General features: G+C 40.6%; 1 protein-coding gene across 1 annotated transcript in view; it reads right to left on the bottom strand.

The window, feature by feature from the left end:
* ARHGEF28 (Rho guanine nucleotide exchange factor 28) overlaps positions 1–2,682 on the bottom strand; it is a 276,974-nt gene extending 274,292 nt beyond the window's left edge. Inside the window, exon 1 of the mRNA XM_031446715.2 lies at positions 2,586–2,682. The gene's annotated coding sequence lies outside the window, so the exon portion shown is untranslated. The remainder of the gene's footprint in view (positions 1–2,585) is intronic.
* Positions 2,683–19,973: the final 17,291 nt, after the last annotated feature.

The raw sequence follows: 19,973 nt of genomic DNA, 5'->3' as shown, positions 1-19,973 counted from the left end.
ACACTTCAATTTTAAAGTTTTTTTTTTAAATGTCACCTTGAACAAGTGAAAAAACATACATAGCACTGTTTTTAATTTAGAACTCTCAAGGGGAGTTGCCCAGCTTGACCCATCTGTTCATAACAAATTTAAGGTCACAGGAAAAATACCCTGTAGCTTCTCTGCTTCACTAAAGCAATATAAATACAAATGCAATTAGACAAAACCTACATAGACCAGATCTGTCATATCTGATCAGTAAATTAAAGCGTAACAAAATTACAGTCAGCCTGGGAGTTTAAGAGTAATTTGGGCTCTCTGCAGTATTATTCTAGCCATGTCCCAATCGTAAAGGTTTTTCTAACATTTATACCATAAATCTTTTTTCTGGGGAGTCAGCACTTGGTCATAAATTCTGGGAGAACTTGAAGTTAGAGCTTAAGTACCAATATAGTGGTTGACAATTTTGTACAGAATGCTTAATTTAGAAGTAATATTATATGCCCCTATTGTCTTAACACCTAGTTAGAACACATTTCTTTTTCTCATATGGCATACACTAAAGGAGGTCATGTATCAGAGCTCACCTGAAATTCCTGCCCAATTTAAGTCTTAGCTACAGCAGCAGTTTCTTATAAGAGCACAATGAGAAAATATTCCAAACTCTTCTGCGGTACTCATATGATTTAAAAAAAAAAAAGTGCAAAACCCAAGTGAGGCCCTGGGTGAAATTTCATCTCTGAAATGTACCAACTACTATTTTCCTCTTTACCTTTAAGTGTTTCTAAACTGCTTAAAGGATAGGAGAGGTGCTTCAAAGGAAAGTCTAACGACACACCTGTTATATAACCTGTTCTTAGTTGGCTGGGTTCTGTGGGTTTGATAAGGAAGAAAACACAAAAGCAGGACAAACACTGATTCTCTGTTCTCCATTCTCCCATTAGCCAGGACATTCATCTGAGTCACACACCTAATAGCTAGCTCTGTGCCTCAGTTTCCCTAACCACTAAATATGAGGTCTGCTGCTATCCAAATTCCTATTTGATCACAGTTAGTGAGCACAATAATCACACAGAAAGTGCACATCAGAACATTCCACTGAAATACTACGTTGTATAAGAAAATGCCAAAGGTTTTGGCAGTATTAACTTCTTTTACTCCAAATGCTCCAAAGGAGTCAGCTTGGCCATTAATCAAGATAAAGCAAATACTTCTGTGCTTTAAGAATGTGTATACAGAAACCCAGGACAGATATATTAAGAAGCTTCCTAGGTAAAGCTGTCACTCTGTTTGGATTGTCATGTCCAAAGAGCAACCCACAGAACCTAAGAGGACAGGTCTTCGATTTTGTTTTTATTGTGGAAACAAGACTTCAATTCCCCTGACATCTTCAGGGCCTAGAACACAAGATAGAAAAGTTTTAGAAAACCAGGGGTCCCAATGGGACCCCGCCCTCAATGATCAGTTCTTTCTAAACGTCTCATTTTTTCTGTATTTCTTACCCAGTTGGCACAGGTCTGGTGGTAAACCTCTTTAAATCTGGGTCTGCGGAGATCTGTAGGGTCACAGGCTGGCGTCAAGAAGGGAAAAGTTGCGGCCATTCCTCAATCCACCCAGCTTTAGTCAATACAGAGATGCTGTGGGTTCCTAGGGAGGTGGATGGATTCTCTCCTGGAAATCTAATTGGTGTCTGGGAAACCAGAGCTGGGTTTCCAAGGCAGCCTGAGCACCCAACTTCCACACAGCGCTGGATAACCGAGGATGCCTCCTTGGCCAAGCACATTATGACCCCTGTGGAAACTCCCAGCACCCACACCCCAGGTATCCAAGGGGAAAACAGATCCGTAAGTTAATCTAAGGAAATTCGACAGAATTCTGGCCGCCCCTCCTAAACAAGTACTGTATGGCACAGGGAACTATATTCAGTAACCTGTAATGAAAAAGAATATATGTATGTATATGTATGACTGAAGTGTTACGCTGTACACCAGAAACTGACACAACATTGTAAACTGACTACACTTCAATTAAGAAAGAAAGGAAGAACCATAGATGCCTTAAAAGCACGTTTCCACACGAAAGAAATGTTAGCGCTAGTGTCCTGAGCTTCCGCCTGGTCTGCGGCTCCTTTGGGACCCGGCCCTGCCGAGCACCCTCACCCCGGAGCCCGGCACTGATGGAGAGGGGAGACCCCAGGTTCCGAGGCTCTCCCTTCTCCAAGGAAAGAAGACCACTTACTTCTCCAGGGCCCAAAGGACACCGGCCAGGACTCCACCCGCCCCTCCCCGTCCCCAGAGCGGGGCCGGCGCGGACGAGAGGGGCCGTGCCGCCGGGCGACCCCACGCTCCGCAGCTGCCGCCGCCGCGCCGGGCCGCGCAGCCTCTGCACTTGTTGCGGTCCCCGAGGCACCGGGAGGCGGAGGCCATCCCCCGCGCAGCCGGGCCCGCGGCAGCACCCGCTTTCCACCCCTACGGACCCTCGCGCCCCCCCCCCCCCGGGACCCTGGAGAAAGTAGCTCGGCCAAGGCGAACTCAGGTGAGGCGGGCGAACATTTCCGCCCCGTGCGGCCGGGAGAGCGGGGATGGAGCCCGCCAAAGAGCACTTACCCGAAGCGGCGGCTCCGCAGCCTCCCGCGCGCGAGCGAAGCGCTGCCCCCGCGCCCTGCCGGAGGGCGCCCGGAACGCGCCGCCGGAGCCCGGGAGACTCTCCCGAAGCGGCCCACGCCCGGCGGCGGCGCGGCCAGGCCAGAGCCAGGGGGCGGAGTCGAGGCCGCGCTCCCGGGCCGTGGTAGCTGCGCCCGCCGCGGGGGCCGCCCCGCTCGCTCCGCGCCTGCCGGCTGCCACTGGATCCCCGCCTGCCCGCCTCCCCGCCCCGGCATCACATGGCCCGGCCCGGCCGCCGCCGCGCCCGACACCGGCCCCAGGAGGAAACCTGAAGCTGCCCGACCGCGCGGGCTCCGCGGGCCCCTCCCGCCGCCGGCGGCCGCTCGCCTCGGCCTCCCTCCCCCGCCCCCAGCGTCCGGACCGGCGGGGGCTCCGGGCCCCCGAGCGAGGAGCCAGCTGCCCACTCCTGACAGGAGGTGTGCGGGGCCCAAGGGAGGCCCACGCTGTCCTCAGCCAAAAGCCACCATACCTGTGACATAACGTGGCCCAATTCGTACCTGAACCTCAGCAGACGCCCTCTTGATGCTTGAGGCTCACGTTCTTCGAGCCCAGAGTTTTCGCGAGCTGCGATTCCCTGCACGTTCTTGCCCGCCAGTGGCTCCATAAGAAGAATTCTAATGAAAACCACGGTTTTGACCATGAATAGCAATGTGAGAGGGACTCCCTTACCATCCAACGTGCTTTTCCCGTTAGAAATGATGACAACCCGAAGCGGAGAAACCTCTCCCTCAGCCAGCCCTTCCTAAAACAGACTTCAGATATGATAGCAGCTGGAAAGGCAAAATGACCTTGAGTCTCAGGGTTTCGCGTGAAGACCTGCCGCCCACAGACCCAGGACAGGGCTGTGGCCCGAGGGAGCTGGCCACCAAGACCCTGAGCCAGAAAGGAGCACCCCTCCACAGCTGTCAACAACACCCTTCCTGGGCTTTGGTCATTTTCTCCTCCCTTCCTGCTCTCACCTTGCCCAGCCCACCTTGCTGTCAGAACACCTGAAGTAGAGGGCAAGGCTGAAGAAGACAACAAGAAAATCCTGTTTTCTCTCTGAAGTCCTTTGCCCTGTTCCAAGCCAAAGGTCTGGGCTTTTGCCTTGATAAAGGGGGCCCAAATTGGCATTGCCGGCGACCCCATGCTGCACTCCCAGCTCATTCTACTTCACAGAGCTGGAACCCCAAGGCACTGCCTTTAAAAGAAAAAAGTTCCTGATCATTGCCAGAATTTCAAGGTTCTCAAGACAAAAATAAAAACAATATTCTTTTCAAAACTAAAAAACATTTCCAACCCTACAGTGTCTACTGGAGATTAACTGAACCAACACACCGGACAAAAATGGTTTCCAAACCGTGGTGAACAAAAAAAAAAAAAAAAAAAGGTTGATAGGTTAATGGCCTTCATTGTTGTTCCCTTTTACATCACTAGTATTATGTCTTTTCTTTTCTTTCTTTCTCTCCCTCCCACTCCCTTTTTTGCATAAATTGTCAAATGTGTAGATAGAAAAAAATTAGAAAATGTAAGAGGAGGACCAACTATTATAAGATGTTATCCCCAAACTCCTTCTGACTAAAAAAACAACAGCAAAAAAAACCAAGCAAAACTAGCACTTGTGGAACCCTCACCAGCTAAGGACATACAATCATGCTATCTGCAGTTTTCTTGCCTTCTGTCAAGCACTGAGCTTGATCAATATTTAAATAAGCACTTGGCTTTCAACTTCTCTAGGTTCAAATATTAAGCAAAGTATACTCTAGCAACCTTAAAAGAAGCCCGTGAATTTCTGCGGCAGGAAGCTATCAATTGTGTAAATAATCCTCTGCATCTGATTGATTTTGCTGCTCCAGGTATAGGTCACTCAGGACACTGAGATAGTGCTAAGCTTGGCCCCGATGGCCATTGGTTTAGAATTCAAAGACTACACATTCTCCGTCCCCAGACAAGAGACATTAGGCCAACAAGAAACCAGGTTGGTAATTCAGTTGGGAAAATTCTAACTTGCCGGTGAGCATTACACCAGTGTCCTAGCTCACCTCTGTCTCTTGAGTTATTCAGTCTCCATTCATCCTCAGACGGAACTCCTCCATAAATCCCTTCTTCATTGTCATGGTTTCTGCCACCCTCTGAATTTTGGCCAAGTTTAATGTTGTCACTACACAATTTAGCCCCCAATTCCATCTGCTGGCATATGTGGGACTATTACAAGCTTTTATCCTCCTTCACTTGTCATTTCAAGGACAAAGACTGTTTCTTACCCCGGTCATCTTCACAGTCCTGACACCGGACACCTCTGCAGTCGTTAACACTAGTTTTCCTAAGTGAGCTATCACACCAGTTATGCAGTTTGGAAAATGTTTATCACAGTTTTCAAACTTTCCTTTAATGGATTATAACCACTCCAAATTCTATTATCTATTTAATTCTTTCCTGCTCTGCATTCTATTTCCTTTGCCAATAATTCTCAAAGACTGAATAACTGTATATCTAATGTTTGGACATATGAGTTAGGGAAATTACCAGCACTTCCTAAATAAAAGCACAACACTAGAAGACTAAAAACTTGGGGTGTGGGGCACAAGTTTTGGAACTAGAAATAGGATGAGCTTGGGAAGACCCAATCTGTCTAAGCCTCCATTTCCTCAACTGTAAAATGAACATAAGAATAGTATTTATAATCATTGTGAAAATTAGCTGAGTGAAGGTGATTATGGGACACATAATAAGGATGCAGAAAATGCTGGCAATTAATATTCCATATTAATATGGATATACTAGGAGAACACTTCAGAGCTTTGAGAATTAATAGAGCATGTCAGACTCCGAGGTCAGAAACTAGTTCTGGATTATACACTTGGTTGCTCAGACTGAGAAGGTCATGCAACACAGAGAAAAGAGGCCAAAATGATCAAAACCAGGGGACAAATCTTGTGGGGAAATGCTCAGTTTGCATTCTGGCTACATATTAGCATCACTTTGGAAGCTTTAAAAAAAAAAAATACTTGATCCCCACAATCCCACCCCAGACTTAATTATTTCAGAATCTCTAGGGGATGGGCCCATACGATGAATTTGGCTTTTTAAGCTCCCCAGGTGATTCCAATGGCCAGCCAAAGTTGGGAACAGCTGGATTAAAGGAACAGCATTTGTTGCCATAGGAAAAGGGTGAGAGCCAGCCCTCAATTATATGAGGGTAAGGGAATGAGTTCTTTCATTTCTACTAATGATGAACAACCCTGTTTAAATTGTAGGTGCTTTGTGTAATGACTTGGCGATCTTGTCAAAATGCAGATTCTGACTCAGTGTCAGATGGAGGCTGATACTCCGCATTTCTGACAAGCTCCAGGTGGTGCCGTTCTGCTGGTCTGTGGACTGTACTCTGGGTAGCAAAATAATAAAGAGATCTAAAACAGGTATTAGGAACAAAAAGTAGAGAAATACTCTCATTATTACAGAAGAACTCTTGACATCTCTGACTATTTTTAATCAATTTTATCGTGCACCAACTATGCACAAAATATGTTTTGCAATCTTTTAAGAAAAGAATAGACCATCTCCAGCCAGTTTGAAGTGTGAGGACTTCCCTACAGGGAAGGTACAGACTCTCAAACAGGACAGACCTCTCCACTAGGCACAGTGGGCTCAGTGCCCAAAGCCCACAATACTTTTAGAAGCAGCTAAATGTTTTAATTCCTTTTATAATCAGAAAAAAAAAATCAACTTTTAGGTCAAAGAAATGTTTCAACATATAATATTAATATATTTGTCTTTATAATAATGGAGTCATAAAATGTAATTATTCTATTTTATTTTACTTTATCTTTTATGGAGGAAGTGACCCATGAAGGCAAAAGTGTTAGGGCCTCACAGAACTCATAATGTGGCTGTGTGCTCAGTCCATTTTTGTCCCAGGTAGTTTTAGGAAAGCACATGAAGCCTATTGAGGCTGATATTTGTGTAGTGATATTTACACAAATAACAGGAAGATATTGGGAAAAATATAAATCGCGCCTTGAATGGAGTCATATAACCACACAGAGTTGATCATTTCCCACGTGCGTGATTTGCGGAACACTGAGAATGCTCCATTGACAAACATTATTCCTCTTTGGCTGGTTCCTGGGCTCTAAAATTCTACCATTAGAGACTCCAGAGCTACTCTTTAAAGACCCACACTATCTAAAGACCCTTCCTTTGTAACATCGACATTCTTTCAGCCCCAGTTCTTTTTACCTTCCAGATCCAGGACCCTATCTCAGGAACTTACCAGAAAATTTTCTTCCAAAAGAAGAAAACAATGATGAGATTCCATTTTGTAAGAAACACCAATTCTAATAAGTTCCTAAAAATTTAGATGTGATCATTCATGGCTAAACCACATCATTGTCATCACTGTTACTCAATACAGTCACCTCAACAAAAATTGCTGATTGTTTTACTGTCCACTACACTAGCTGTTAGTCACATGCGACTACTTTAACTAACTAAAAGGAAATAATATATAAAAATCAGTTCCTCATTGCATTAGCCACATTTTAAGTGCTCAATAGCCACATGTTACCTATTGGACAATCCTGATACAGTACATTTCCATCAGCACAGAAAGTTCCATCAGTGCTGTTTCAAGGGTTTTGAGTAAAGAGGGGACCACCCATCCTAGACCCTCTGAAACGCAAGGCCAGTTTGGGAAGTATGCAGACTCTAGCTCAGGCACATTTTTTGGTTCCCATTTGTCAACTGATCTACAACGACACAGATCATCAGTTACTCTGTTCTATTCTAAACCTCCCAAACCGAACTTTGTAGAAAACCAACTTATTGTGGAAATCCCTTTGCCCTTCAAGAAAGCTAGGCCTTTTTGACTAGTGAAGGGCATTAAATCCTATTCTAAATCCACCCAAGGAACTGTAAAGGTTTCTCCCATGATCTAGAACCTTTTATCCCAAAAAGTGACTGTTAATTTGAATCATTAGTTTGTTTGGGTGGCTCCCTTGCAAAACAGCTCCTCAAGTTGCAGCTGACTTCTTCAATTTTAAACCAACCCAAAGGCCCCCTTTTGATCTTTAGGGCATAGCTACAAGGCAGGCCAGCTGGATGATGCCCCAAATGTATATGTCTATAAATCTCCCACCATCAGCAATTTTGTTTCCAAGAGCATTGCTGTGTGCTCAGGTACAGGGTGTGGGGCAGAACAACACAGTATCTAGCATTTCTCCAATCCCCTAACACCTGCTGAACACTCACATGAATCTATTAAATCTCAGCCCGAAGCAAGTTTTCACAGTTATATAATAAAAGCCATTAAAAAACAGAGTTGATAACTGAGATACTAACACCATTTTAATGAGGGAGGAGATAATACATGTGGGAAATAATGTGTGTGCTGCTGTCACATGGGCCGTAATTATATGTAAGACTTCTGGTGACATGACAGATGGTGAGAATGAAGCTTCAGTGTTCTGCACATGATGTCATTTGGAAACCTCAGAATGCACGTATAGCTTTGGGCAGCTATTACTCATTGAAGAGGATTGAGATCCTGTTTTTCTGTTTACAAAGGGCAGGCAGAGGAAGGGAAAAGACAGGAAAATCTATAAATAAAATTGGTATGAATCAGTTTCCACCCCCCCCAAAAAACCTATACAAAAACATTTTAACTCAGCTTTTAAAAATGCATTCAGACTCATTTGATTGCTCACAACATCCAACCCAAGAACTAAGTTTGGAAGCTTGCCACAAAGGATCCAGGAATTTAATAGCCTAAGTTAAATATCCTGGAATTTCTGAATCCAACTCGAAAGACCAAGATAGGCGATGCTAAATGCAGCATGCGGGAACTGTTGTTGTTGCTGCTGCTGTTTTCGGTTCTGAGAAGACCCCCTTCCCACCCGCCCCTGAAGTTGGTATTTTGGCACACTAAGGAGGTGGGTAGGGTAGGTAAGCTTACAGAGACCCTGAGACTCCAACTCAGATGAAGAGACTTAAGAATTATCCATGGTGGGGAGGATACAGGGTAATATAGGGGTAGGGGATTAAGAAGTACAAACTATTATGTATAAAATAAGCTACAAGGACATGTTGTACAACACCGGAAATACAGCCAGTATTTTATAATAACTATAAATGGACTGTAACCTTTAAAAATGGTGACTCAGGGGAGGGAGGGTATAGCTCAGTGGTAGAGTGTGTGCTTAGCATCCATGAGGTGCTGGGTTCAGTCCCCAGTGCCTCCATTAAAAAATAATAATAAATTTTTAAAAAATAAAAAAAATCCTAATTACCTTCCCCCCAAAAATGAAAAAAAAAACATAAATAAATAGTGACTCACTGTAGTGTACAGCTGTGACTTATATAATATTGTACATCAATTATACATCAATAAAAAAACTTTGCTTTAATTTTTAAAAAAGAATTATCCATAATGTACAAAGGAAAATTGAAACACATAGGGAAAAAATGGTGAGTCCAAAAAAAAAAAAATGTGTCTTTGACTCTTCTTGTTTTTATATAATGAAGTGTCCTACCTGGAGTCCTGCCACAAAAGGAAGTTGATTTGCTTCTAGCAAAAAAAAAAAAAAAAAAAAAAAAGCCTTTAAATTATCACTCTCTGATATTATTCCATAGTGCAAATAATTAGCTGTTTTTCATTTTGAAAAATAATTTCAGCCACAGATGAGCATGCGAAGCAGCCACAACAGAAGTGGTGGACAAACCCATGGAGCTTACAGGATGGTCTCTGCCTCCCTCTAGACCAGGGGTCAGCAGACCTTTTCCATAAGAGGCCAAATAGTACAAATTTCAGGCCTTGTGGGCTGTATGTTCTCTGTCAAAACCACTCAACTGTGCCACAGCCGTACAAAAACAGTGATCCACAATATGTAAACAAATGAGCTTGTCTGTGTTCCAAAACTTTGTATTTACAAAAATAGGCAGGGGGTTGGATTTGAGCCACAGTCTATAGTTGGCCTACTCACTGCTCTAGACCACTGGAATATGATGGGAGCTTTAAAAACCGCTGAAGTCTGTTGCAGACATAGTAAACAATCTTATGGTTACTGGGGAAAGAGGATGGGAAGGGATAAATTTGGGAGTTTGAGATTTACAGATGTTAGCCACTATATATAAAAATAAAATTTTAAAAATTTTCTTCTGTATAGCACAAGGAAGTATGTTCAAGATCTTGTCATAACCTTTACTTTAAAAAAATGAAAACGAATATACGTATATACATGCATGACTGGGACATTGTGCTTGTACACCAGAAACTTCACTTTTCTAGCAGAAAAGGCCCCTCTACCATCCTTAAATTCTCTCTTTTCCACCCTACCTTGACTTATTAGTGGGGGACCTACTGCAGCAGGTGAAACAGGGCCCTAGGGATTCTGGATGGAAGCTCCAAAATGCAGACAAATTGAAACACTTCATAGTTGTCTGCAACCAAAATGTTGTAGATACAAACTCTCCTGTCTTTATCTTTTAAAATTTGAGGTCTTCGATAAAATAGATAAACAACAAGGTCCTACTGTATAGCACAGGGAAATATGTTCAATATCTTGTAATGGCCTATAATGAAAAAGAATATGAAAAGGAATATATATGTATTTATAACTGAAATTAACACAGCATTGTAAACCAACTATACTTCAATATGGAAAAAAAAAATCGAGGTCTTCGAAATTAGCTGCTCCTTGTGAAATACAAGGAGATACGGAAAAGGAGATGAGCAAGAGTTGCCAGTGGAACCACACGGTGGTCAAGGAGATCAATAAGCCAAGTAATAAAACACAAGAACTGCATATGTGTTTCACAAACTTTTCTGTAAGACTCTGCATTTGGCTTAATACATAACAAATATTCTCTTATGATTTCTAGTAATAATTTTATAAATAATTTCTATTGGTCCCCTAGAACACTCACAATATACCCCAGATTACTAACCACATTATAAAAAAATCTCATTTGCCATCACTCTCACACTCTCCCCTACCCCAATCACACTTGAGTGGCTCAGGATCTACTTGTTTTGCCATCAGTTTTGGCTCTGCTAAATTGCACCATTAAAATGGCTTTGTTGACAAGTGCAAAATAACCATGTCCTTAAAACATTCCTTAGTAGAAAACATTGCCTTCTTGTATACAATACGAGCTGTCTTAAGAAACAGGTGAAGAGTGTTCAGGAGAAGAATGGAAATGGTATTCTGTAAAATCTTTAACATGCTGCAATCTGACTTTCACCTTTGATATGGACTGCATGACAAATCGTATAAACCGTAATAAGCAAACATCACACCACAAGATTAAAGCCCCAGTGTGAAAGTAACATTAATCACTCCAAACACCTATTTGCTTTTTTGTTGGCATCAAAATGTAATTGTTTCTCTGTAAGTTAAACATACCTCATGGTACAATGCTGATCCAAATCTCTGCAGCTGGCAACATGAAAGGGAAGCTTATCATCTTTCATCCATTGTATGAACGTGTTTTCCTCCAACCAGAATGATCAACTTGAATTAAAGTTTATTCTGCCCTCCTCTATAAACGTGGCCAAACCCAGCACTTCAAGTTTGAGTAAGTACAAAAGTATGATCTGTTTGTCCACTAGGTTGATTAAAGTATAAAGCTTCACAGGGAAGAGAGAATGAGATCACAAACACTTTTGAGAATCCGAAAAAATCTCAGATTGTTGCCCCAAAATAACACACATTCACTCATATTCACCAAATTGAGAATTTACTTTTCAGAGGGTTCTTGGTCCCACCAAAGCCGATTTATGGTCCACAGATTAAGAATGCATACATTTGAACAAAAACTTCATAGGGTACAGAAATTAAATCATCTGCACTTCTTGGTAGCAATAGCATATATATATTAAGTGGACACTCTACCCTAGTTATTAATGGAATAATTTATCTTCCTTATTAAATGAATCTTCCTTATGAAATTAAGATTAAATAACATTTGGAAGTAGGATTTAGTAATAAATCAGTTTTTAGAAAGGAGTTTTGCAGATCCTTCCCTCAGTGTCCCCTCACAAAGAGCTTGTCCATAAATATTGGCAAACCATCCATCTGATAGGGGGTACTATCTAAAAACATACACGGAACATGTACAACTTAATAGCATAATAATAATAATAATAATAGTAATCTGACTAAAAAAAGAGCAGAGGACCTTAATAGACATTTTCCCAAAGAAGTCGTGCAAGTGGCCAACAGGGACATGAAAATGTGCTCAGCGTCACCAATCACCAGGGAAATGGAAATCAAAACCGCAATTAGTGGGTGAAATTAGTGAGCGAATGCTTAAGCTGAAACAGGGTATTTGCATAATCTCAAAGTATCTCTCCTAAATATTTCTCAATTACAAAAGGAAAAATGATAACTTAACAGTGGAGAACATGGCCTGCAATGCCTTCATTAACTAAGGGAGCAAAGCTAACACCACCAGTGGTAAGACAAACTGACATCACGTAGAACTGACATGACGCTTTGATAAAGACACAATATCACATCTGTGATATTCTTGTCCAAAACACGTAACCTGAATCTAATTACGAGAAAACATCAGACAACCCCAAACCAAGACACATTCTACGAAAGAAATGACAAGTATTCATCCACAGTTTCAAGGTCATGAAAGACAAGGAAAGACTAAAGGACCATCACAGATTGGGGGAGATTAAGGAGACACAAAAACTAAATGCAGTGAAAGAGCCTGGATTGGATCCTACAACTGAAAAAACGTTTTCAGGGAGAAAACTGGAGAAACTGGTATATTTTCGTTAACAGCATCACACCTGTGTTAATTTCCTGGTGTTGACACTTGTCCTGTGGGTAACAACCTAAGTTGTTAACATCAGAGGAAGCCAGGGAAAGCTGCACTATTCCTAGAACTTTTCTGTAAGTCTAAAATGATTTCAAAATAAAAATAAAATAAAATAAAAACCCTAGTCTTTTGAAGCCTTCAGTCCTGGAAGCTTCCATTTTTATCTAGATCTCAAGAGAGAACTAGAAAACTCACCGTCTTGTTTACCCCCGAGGGAGAGACCACCTCCCTCCCTGCTGGCCTGGCTCAGCCCCATCTCAAGCCTGACATTTGCCTCTCAGAATTCAGCCTTCAAACATCAAACATTTATTTAGCACCTCCTGCATAGTTTACTTCTCTTATCCATTCAATCTTTTGTCAACTGCTATTTAAGTGTCAACAGTCAAATTTTAAATATTGTCCTCACTTCTGTCCTTCCGAGATGGATCCTGGAGTTTCATACTCTCATCTCCTTCACAGCTGAGAAAGAAATCCAGAGATGAACTAATCCATGTTACTACCAGGACTAGTGATCTAGTTTACATTGGTTGAGCTGAACATTAAATGTTAGCATTCCTCTGACTAGCAAATGACCTCTGTGTCCTGTTTTCTAAGAAAATTTATCATCCATCACATGGCCTACTTATAGCAACAGCAGAGACAGTGTGTTATTTACAAAGACAACCTGTTACCTGGGTTTCTTTGCAGAGCTTGATGTATTCGTCTTCTGTGACTTAGAAATCATTACATTCATTATTACTGAAAAGAAAAGGCCTGCAGTAAACACTAGAGCATCTTGACTAGAAGCTCACTGACTTGGGCAATGGTAAATTTATTTTTAACAAAACAAGAAAACATCAACAAGTAAAACTGCATCAGGACCTTGGTGATTGGAGCCCAGATTGGAGTTTCCCTGCTAACTACTTCAGCTTCTTCTCTTGCAAAATGGGAGTAATATTCATTTCCTATGCTTTCATAGGGACCATTGCACCCTGAAATTTTACAAGGCAATGAGTCCTAGGAACTTTCATTTAGTATATCCTTTATCCACATCTCAGCTAAGTCATATTTTCCTGCTCAAGACTTTTTTTAATTCTTATTTTTTATTGAAGTGTGATCGATTTACAATGTTAGTTTCAGGTGTACAGCAAAGCATTTCAGTTATACATATACAAACATATATTTTTTTCAGATTCTTTTCCATTACAGCTCATTAGAAGACACTAAATATATTTCCCTGTGCTATACAGTAGGCCTTGTTGTTTATCTGTTTTATATATAGTAATGTGTATCTGTTACACATACCTAAAGGATGTTTTTGATACTGTAAAGTCTTCAAATCCTTAACTCCTTTTTGATACTGACATAATAGATTGGGGGAGGGAGGGGACAAAGTTACTTACATATTTTACAAACAAAATCATGTTACCTTTTCTTTAGCTGGGAACACACACACATAAGGTGAGAGGTCTCCACGTCTTTGGTGGGGAACATAACTTACCTGTTTCGAGGTCTTACTTGGGAGTATATTATTCCTACAATGTATGCATGAAATGTTTTTCTTATTAATTGAAGATTTTAACATTGATACTCATAAATGAATTGATAGTTTGCCTTTGTGGAGGAGAGAGGTATATCAATTAGGGTAGGCTAAATTATACAGTGGTAACGAGCAATCCCAAAATCTCAGTAGCTTACTCATGTTACATATCCACTGTAGGTCCACTGTGTCTCTTCTCCACGCCTTCTCTCTGGAGTGAGGTGGACAAAGCAGCTTTTCTGGCACGTTGCTGGTCTTCAAGGCAAGAGAAGAGCGATCTGGTGAACGCTGAACTGGATTTAAAAGCTTCTGTGGCTTATTTTTGGATTGGGTTGTCTTTTTCTTAGTAAGTTGTATGAGCTGTTTGTATATTCTGGAAATCAAACCTTTGTCAGTCACATCATTTACAAATATTTTCTCCTATTCTGTAGGTTGTTGTTTTGTTTTGCTTATGGTTTCCTTTGCTGTGCAAAAGCTTATACGTTTAATTAAGTCCCATTTGTTAGTTTTTGCTTTTATTTCTATTGCCTAGGTAGACTGCCCTAGGAGAACGTTGCTAAGATTTATGTCAGAGAATGTTTTGCCTATGTTTTCTTCTTGTCTTATATTTAAGTCTTTATGACATTTTGTGCTTATTTTTGTGTACAGTGTGAGGGGATGTTCTAACTTCACTGATTTACATGCAGCTGTCCAGTTTTCCCACCACTACTTGCTGAAAGACTGTCTTTTCTACACTGTATATTCTTGCCTCCTTTGTTGAAGATTAATTGACCATAGGTCTGTAGGTTTATTTCTGGGCTCTCTATTCTGTTCCATTGATCCATATACCTGGTTTTATGCCAGTATCACGCTGTTTTGATCACTGTAGTGCTGCAGTTTTATCTGAAGTCTGAGAGGTTATTCCTCCAGCTTCATTCTTTTTCTTCAATATTGCTTTGGCAATGGTTCCATGTAAATTTTAGGATTATTTGTTCTAGTTCTGTGAAAAATATCCTGGGTAGTTTGATAGGGATCACATTAAATCTGTAGAATGCCTTGGGCAGTATTGCCATTTTAACAATATTGATTCTTCCTCCTAGAGCATGGGATATCTTTCTATTTCTTTAAGTCTTCTTTAATTTCCTTAATCAGTGTTTTGTAGTTCTCCATATGTAAGTCTTTCATCTCCTTGAAATCGACACATTGTAACTGTACCTCAATAAATAAATAAATAAATAAATAAATAAATAAATAAATAAAAAATAAATAAATAAATATTTAAAAATAAAAGCTTCTGCTTATCAGTGGTACAATGTCACTTCTGCCCTATTTCATAGACCAAGGCAAACGGTATGACCATGCCAGACTTCCACAGGGTGGGGTTCTGTCATCCCACCACAAGAAGGAAGGCCTTGCCTTGAGTCCTAGGGGAAAGGCAGATGTCTGTGGCCTGAAGAAGTACAATCTGACCCCTGCCCCAGGACAGCAAATATTTTGAACAATAATACAACCTACCAATAAGAGGTTTGTCAGGTCTACATTTGTGTTGTGCAAGTTTTAGGGAATGTTGTTGGAAGTTTTCTTCTCCAAGTTTTAGATCCATTTAAATGCATTAGAATCTTCTGCTCCTTGAAATTTTGAAAAAATTTACCAGTAAAACATTTGAGTTCAGTGTTTTTCAGATTACCTTCTCAATTACTTCCCTATTCAGTGTTCTGTTTCAATTTTCTGTCTCTTTGGGACCTATTTGTTTGATTTATATTTTCAAAGAAAGCATTCGTGTAATTCAGCTTTTTAAATATATTTAAATAAAGTTTTGTCAAATATTCTAAGTTGTTTAAATTTCCTCTGTGTCTGTGATTACTTCTTTTCCTTTTTTTTTTTTTTTAAGAGGCTTGTTCCTTCTTTTTTCCCCAGCTTTATTGAGGTATAATTGACAAATAAAATTGTATATATTTAAGGTGTACAATGTGACGATTTAATGTTAGTATACAGTGATTATTACACCCAAGCTAATTAACATAGCCATCACCTCACATACTATCTTGTTTCTAATTGTGTTTAATTGGTATTAACTTTACACAGTTTAGAAATATGTATTTACAAAAACAGTAATTTGACAGAGATGGTAGTAGTACCAACCCCAGAGCTGTGAAGATTAAACAAATTAGTATATGTACCTTGGTGAGAACAATGCCTTAGAGCATACTATGAGTATTGGCCATTATTATTGTCCTTGTCTATAACTTTCCAGTTTTGATCACCCTTATACTTATTTTTAAAGCAGGATTATACAAGGTCCTCTTTACATGTTGATCATAAACTTTCCTATTATTAGTAATGCCGTGACTTGCACTATCTTAAATAACTTGTACTCACAAGGTAAGTAAATAAAACCACTAGGTTACATTTAAGTTTATGAGTAATAACGTTATGGTAGAAAAATCATGTGTATGAGCTCATAATATTCTCTTAGAAATCACAGAATAAGGAAATTCATATATGCTACAAATTTCACCGCAAGTCTCTATTTTGTTCTTTCTCGATTCTTTACCACCTAGATCTCTTCCCACTGAAAGATAAGAATGAGTTAGGCAGGTGAGCCTCAAAATCTTTTACCCTAAGGGGTCAACAGTAAAAGAAAAAAAATCTGACCACTGCTTTCCACTTGTTTCCTGTGAGGTAACTGCTTTTGACTCGGGTTTTTTTTTGGGGGGGGGAGGTTTCAGTTGGGAACAACTTGTCAAGACTATATCTCTCAGTACACCTGAAACTAATATAATGTCAATTATATCTCAACTAAGAAAAAAAATCTTGAAAAAATTTCTTGCATGAGTCCAGTGTTTTATAGTAATGCTTATAGAAAAATCACCAATCCTCACTAAGTTAACACAGTTTATATTTTTAACCTTTTGGTCAATACAGTCATCACACAGTCACAGCTAATACAGTTAATTTGAATACAGGGAAGTCTGCAATAACATATATGTTAAAAGACATAATTCTATTTAAAATTTCTATCATAACACTAGTGATCTATGGGAACTAATATCTTACTTTCATATCAAGGGGTTAGTATCTTATTCATATATACTGCAAATCACACCATTTACTTTCAGAATGCTTGCAAGCAGTCTGTTTCACATCAGGTACATCCCTTATTTAACAGTGTATGCAATTATTTTAAAAACATCCTTTATAATAGTATAAAAGAAAACTTCAACTCCACCTTTAAGTGAGACAAATGATGTTAATAATCATAGAAGCTAAGAAAAAGTTCCCAAATAGTTCAGGGCAAATAACCACAAGCATGTGACAAACACAGTAAAGCAGGTAAGACACTTTCATACATCATTGCACTTACTCTCACAAAAGTCTGCAAGGGAAGTGACATTAGCCCCATTTGACAGATATGGAAGCTGAGGCTGAGAGCAGCTGGGACTTACTGGGGATCATGTAGCTCGTGTTTCTTTCCATTGTTCAACATTGTTGAAAACCTTAATTTTTAATTCAAAACAGGCCTCAGTTAGATTTTATTTCCATATTTCTGGCTAGCACCTAATAATAATTATAATTACAATAATTATAGATGACTTTCAAACCACTTTGTCAACACAGCAAAAACCAAGTATCTTGTTTTCTGAGAGAACAGCAACTTGACTCAGAGAAAGGGCTGTGGAAAGAGCAGGTTTCTCATGGTTTTCGAAGTAATACTGCCACCTCGTGGACTAGTGGTGAGCTAAGGTAAGTGGTCCCAACGCAGGGTTTCAATTTCACCTGATTAAAATTCTCAATAGACAATAAGGACACCTTTCAGAAACATTTTGAGTTGTAGCTCTCAGAAAAATGAAATGTAACCATTTCATCTTGTACACAGTAACCACATTGCTGTTTTCCCATAAACTGCCAAGCTGGATCCAATAAGCATCCATCCATTTCATTCATTGATTCAGCACATATTTACTAAGCACCAACTATGTGCTGTGGATGAAGTCAAGAACACAAAGATGAGTAAGGATGTATTCCGTGTTTCTAGAACATAAGATGCTATTCCTACAGTGGCTGAGAATACATATTCTTGAGCCAGACTGCCTGAGTTCAAATCCAAGATCTGCCACTAATTACATGACTTTGGACAAGTCACCTAAACTTTCTGTGTCGCTGCAGTGTCACCATGTGCAGAGTGGGAACAATAATAGCCCTTTCCCCATAAGGCTATTAATGATCCTGTGGAATACAAAGTACCCTGGGTGAGAAGTTCTTCAGGGAACACATCTTGGAAGTGATAGTGGTGCGTGGAGCCTTGACTGAAAAGGTGGGTAGCGTTTCCTCAGATGAAGATGAGCAGCAGGGATGAGACATTACCAAATAAAGAATTGAGATGGGAAAGCAAAGACTTGCTCTCTAAGATTAGGATAATTCATATTGATTTATCCCAGTATACTCTCCTCAAAATGCACAAAAACTTATGTAAAAGCTTGCTCAGTGCAGAATTGCTTGTAAGTACAAAAGAATGTAAGGTATCTACGTGCCAGCAGATGGGTTAAATTGATTACGGCACATCTATACAGTGAGATAGGAAGCCAGCATAAAAAAGAATGAAGCACAACTATGTGCACTAAGTTGGATGCACAGTAAGTGGAAAGTAAAATGAAGAACAGCAAGTATAATGTGCTCCCGTTTGTTTAGAACTGAGGGTGTTCTTATTTAAAGGTGTGTAGAATATTTGGGGAAGACTGTTGTGAGGTTTGTCTTCCTTATTCCCTGCTGCCTCCTCCTTCCAGGTCATCTTCAGAACTGCAGAGTTGAGCAATTAAAAACTACATTTCCCAGATTCCTTTGCAAATAGTGCTCTGGATGCAAAATTGGGCTCCACCAATTAGATACAATCACACATGGTTCGGAAGGCAGGAGGGAGGAGAGGCCAGCTCCTGTGAGTTATTGTTAACAAGTTTCCTCTACAGTCCTCCCAGTGCTGCTGCTGTTGCTTCCACAACAGCCCTCACAGTGCTGCCCAGCAGATGGGGTGGGTGAGGCTCAGTGCTGCTCCTGGACCGTGCTCCCTTACCCCTTCCCAAGAAAACCTCACCTGTGACTTTCATGCCATCTGACTCACATGTCACACTCCACCTTATTGGTCAGCACAGAGCGCAGGGCCACTCCCCATCATTTCATGAACATCGTAGCTCCTGGCTTGCTGTCAGTCTCTCTGACGTTAGTCCTGACGTACTTCTTGGCTCTTTGGCCAGCACCTTTCTCGTCTCTAGCTCACTGCCTCCAGTACACCAACTGTAACTTTTCAACTCCTCACAGCCAGCAGTCCATCAACCCCGTTTTCACTGCCCTCACTCCCTCGTGATCTCATTTTTCTTACTCACCCAGCTTAGAGTCCATGGTCCATTATAAGCACTCTTTCATGTGAGTCTCAAAAACACCCTTGTCCCTTTCTCAATTATTTCACATTCACCGATGAAAACTGCATTGCTGGTTAAGTCCGTATCTCAGCCTATCCCACGCCTGCATCCTCACAGCCAAACCTGAATAGAGAAAAACACAGAATCCTGCTAGTTAGTCTCGCTTTAAGTCCATGACCTCACGTGGGCCCTTAGTGCGGCTGGTAATGCTACTTCATTCTCTAGTCTGTTCATTCCCCCGTGATAATTAATAATATCAAACAAGGGAAAGATTCTAGGTTTACAGGCATTAACTCAATTCTCACAACCACCTTCTGTGATTTTATTTGTCTGATTAACAGTTGGAGAAAAAGAAATACAAAACAGTAAAAATAACTTGCCCAAAGTCACATAGCTAGCGAGTGGCTGTGCCAAGATTCAAACCCAGGCAGATGGCTCCAAAGTCTGAGCTCTTGTCCTCTTGAGGACTGTTTCATATTTTCTCTTCCTTCCTCAAACTTTCAACACTTCTGATCTCTTCCTTCTCTATCCTCAGTTTCAGTTGGTTGTTTTGTTTTTTTCCCAGGAAAGTACTTCCATAGACCACCCCCATCACTTTGTTTTTAAAAG

The sequence above is a fragment of the Camelus dromedarius genome, chromosome 3, assembly GCF_036321535.1.
Source record: "Camelus dromedarius isolate mCamDro1 chromosome 3, mCamDro1.pat, whole genome shotgun sequence".
In the NCBI taxonomy this organism is placed as follows: Eukaryota; Metazoa; Chordata; class Mammalia; order Artiodactyla; family Camelidae; genus Camelus; species Camelus dromedarius.
The sequence above is the reverse complement of the archived record's forward strand: the minus strand, read 5'-3'. Positions and strand labels throughout refer to the sequence as shown.